This window comes from Suncus etruscus, chromosome 6, assembly GCF_024139225.1.
Source record: "Suncus etruscus isolate mSunEtr1 chromosome 6, mSunEtr1.pri.cur, whole genome shotgun sequence".
NCBI lineage: Eukaryota > Metazoa > Chordata > Mammalia > Eulipotyphla > Soricidae > Suncus > Suncus etruscus.
This window is the reverse complement of record NC_064853.1, coordinates 29,839,445-29,842,419: the sequence shown is the minus strand read 5'-3', so window position 1 is coordinate 29,842,419 and position 2,975 is coordinate 29,839,445. Positions and strand designations below refer to the sequence as shown.

General features: G+C 48.9%; 1 non-coding gene across 1 annotated transcript; it reads left to right on the top strand.

The window, feature by feature from the left end:
- Nucleotides 1–2,622: 2,622 nt before the first annotated feature.
- On the top strand, nt 2,623–2,729 carry LOC126013136 (U6 spliceosomal RNA). Its single transcript, XR_007497466.1, has one exon. It is a non-coding gene; the product is annotated as a U6 spliceosomal RNA (small nuclear RNA).
- The last annotated feature ends 246 nt before the right edge of the window (nt 2,730–2,975 follow it).

Genomic DNA, 2,975 nt, shown 5'->3' with positions numbered 1-2,975 from the left:
ACCCCGTGTCTGGAGCAGCAGGAGTGGATGAGCCAGGTTCGCCCCTGGCATCCCACTGGACTGGAGCAATAAGAATGCTTCGGAAGAGCCTGGCCAGAGAGCAAAGCCTCTCACTCTGCTGGAGAATAAGCAGGCGGTTCCGGCCCGTCAGTCCGGAGCACTTAAGCACTTAAGAACAGAGCAGGCCTGGGGCTGGGAGCAGGCTGTGGGTGAAGGGGCCCAGAAGGGGTGGCAGAATCTCCAAAGCTGGGTGTTTACACATTTTCAGGGTCCTGCTCCAGCAACCAGCTGCGATACTCCAGGAAAAGACTGTCCCAGGCCAAGCAGGACTCAGGCGCCACAGGGTCCCCCCTCTCTGGGAGTCAATGGGTGGGCTCCGCCGACAGCTCCCCAACACTCCCCAGAAAGTCATCCCTCACCACCCACCGTGTGTGCCTCTAGGACAGAACATCTAGCAGAAACCCGCCCAGTCCCAGGCTTGGGTCAAAATAGTGATGACTACAGCAGCAATCATGATGATCATTCCAACACAGATCACAGGATGGGACTCTGGGCAGCACCACTCTGGCCCTCCATGCCAAGCAGTGTAACTAATGGTGTAGTTGAGGTGTTCCTACTGTGATACCCATTTTACAGATGAGTGGAGTGGCCTGTAGGGCCACAAGGCTGCAAGGCTGGCTCCCTTAAAGTGCCTGCTTCTTACAGGCTATCCCTCAGCACTTACTGCCTTGGTGCTTCTAATTAATTCAGAGGGCTGGGTTTGGTTTTGTTTTTAATATTGAGTCTTTGTTTCTTCTATAAAAGTCTACATGTACAGCACAAGCCTCAGGCCCCAGGCGAGCAGTGGCTTTGCCCAGTTGACATGGTTCCATGTTCTTCCTCTAGCAGAGTCTTGGTTTCTCTGTCATCACTAGCAAGGTAATGCTGGCTATACCAGAGCTGGGCTTGAAAGGTTCAGTGAGAACGTGCACAGAGCACCTCTGCACCAGCTCCCGGCACACAACAGGCCCTGAGTAAATGTTAGCTCTCTTCCCTTGCATTTGGCAATAATTTTCAAACTTGGGTGAAAGACTCCAGTGTTCCCCCAGTAGTTAATTACAAAACAGGATCCATGTCAAATTACAAAATGTTTACTAAGCATCTACCTTGAGTCATGCCAAATCAATAGGATGAACTTTCAGCCTTCCTGAAGAAAGGAGGTGGGATGAGAAAAAAAAGCACAAATAATCTCAAGCTATAAACAATTCCCAATTCAAAACTTCCTTCTGTTCTTGGACTTCATTACACAGAATCTTCCCCCTAGAAGGGTTGTAGAACCCAGGTAGGAAAACTGAGGCCCAGAAGGGACCATGATAATTCATGATGTGTGAAAGAGACCCCCCCCCCCAGGTCAGTCCTTAGGTCTCTTCAGGTATTATTATCAGGCATGCTATCATCATGCAAAATTCGTGTTCTATGATTCAGGCAAGATGAGAAACAACCATCTCTCTTGTTCAATTAGAAATAAAATGCATCAAGGATCTCTCTTTCTCTCTCTCTCTCTCTCTCTCTCTCTCTCTCTCTGTCACACACACACACACACACACACACACACACACACACACACACACACACAACACCCACGCACGCACGTACTATAATAGAAAAAAACTTCAGATCCACAGCACCATATCTCAGAGGTAGTGACACGTTTGCAGCCAAGATTCCCTGCTTGCTGCCTTACACACAGAATCTCTTCCAGTCCTGGCAGGAAGTCGAGTGCAATTTCACCACTCAGCTCATCATTTTTGCACCTGAACATATGCACACTGTCAGCAGCAGCAACCAGGGATGGCTGCCATCACTGAGACTTGGAAAAGGAGAAAACTACCTTGAAAAAGAAAGATGGCACTGCCAGTGCAGGAAGGCATGAGCCCTTGGAGGGAAAGACTGTAGGACATGAAATTCCTGGCTGAGAAAGGAATGCTATGATTTAAGACAGACAAGGGAGAGCCAGAGAAGTATAGGAAAAGACAGCAAATCCGACAGTGCTCTGAGGATGGCGGGCACTGAAAAGTGAGTGTGGAAAAGTAATATGGGCTGAATGAATAATGATCAAGGACCAGAGGAGGACAACGTAAGACAAATGGAAGAAAAAGCAACCGGTGAGAAGTAGTCGAGATGAAATTAGAGATGAAGAAATCCACAAGAGCTAGGCCATGCTGGAGAAAGTGAAGTGGAGCAGCAGCATTGGGTGAAGACCTGACCTGGGTGCTGCTCTTACCTGGCAGAGAGAGGAGGAACTGGGAGGGTTGTCAAGCAAGGGCTGCTGACTGAACCCCTTGTGGAAGTCTAGAGGCTACAGTGGAGATGCCTTAGGAGCCAGAGAAGCAATGGTGAGTTCCCAGGCTCCAGCACAGCTTGTACTCAGCTGTGAGATTGGGCTGCTGGAACAGACCAGTCTCAACTCAAAGCCCCCAAAGTTCTGAATCCCTTGCAATAGCTGACCCACCCAAACCACCACTAAGAAATGTGATCATAGATAGATTCCAGAACATAGGCAGGAGAAATTTGTTGCTCTACCTGGGAGCATCTCAAGAGTTATTCTCAATGGGAACCTCCTTGTGAAAAGAGAGAAAAATGGTCCTTGCTTCGGCAGCACATATACTAAAATTGGAACGACATAGAGAAGAGTAGCATGGCCCCTGCGCAAGGATGATACGCAAATTCGTGAAGCGTTCCATATTTAAGAGTGAGAGAGAGAGAGAGAGAGAGAGAGAGAGAGAGAGAGAGAGAGAGAGAGAGAGAGAGAGAGAGAGAGAAATGAATGCTGGGTTCTGAGAATGGGGAACAATCCCCTGAAATGAAGGCACCAAAATGGAGCTAAGTCTAACTAGGGCAGCAAATGCAAGGCAGGTGGGAGTTTCTGAAGTAAAAAAGCCTGGGAGGCCAGGATGGGAGGAACCGATGGCAGCAGGCCTTGTGGTCACGGAGGT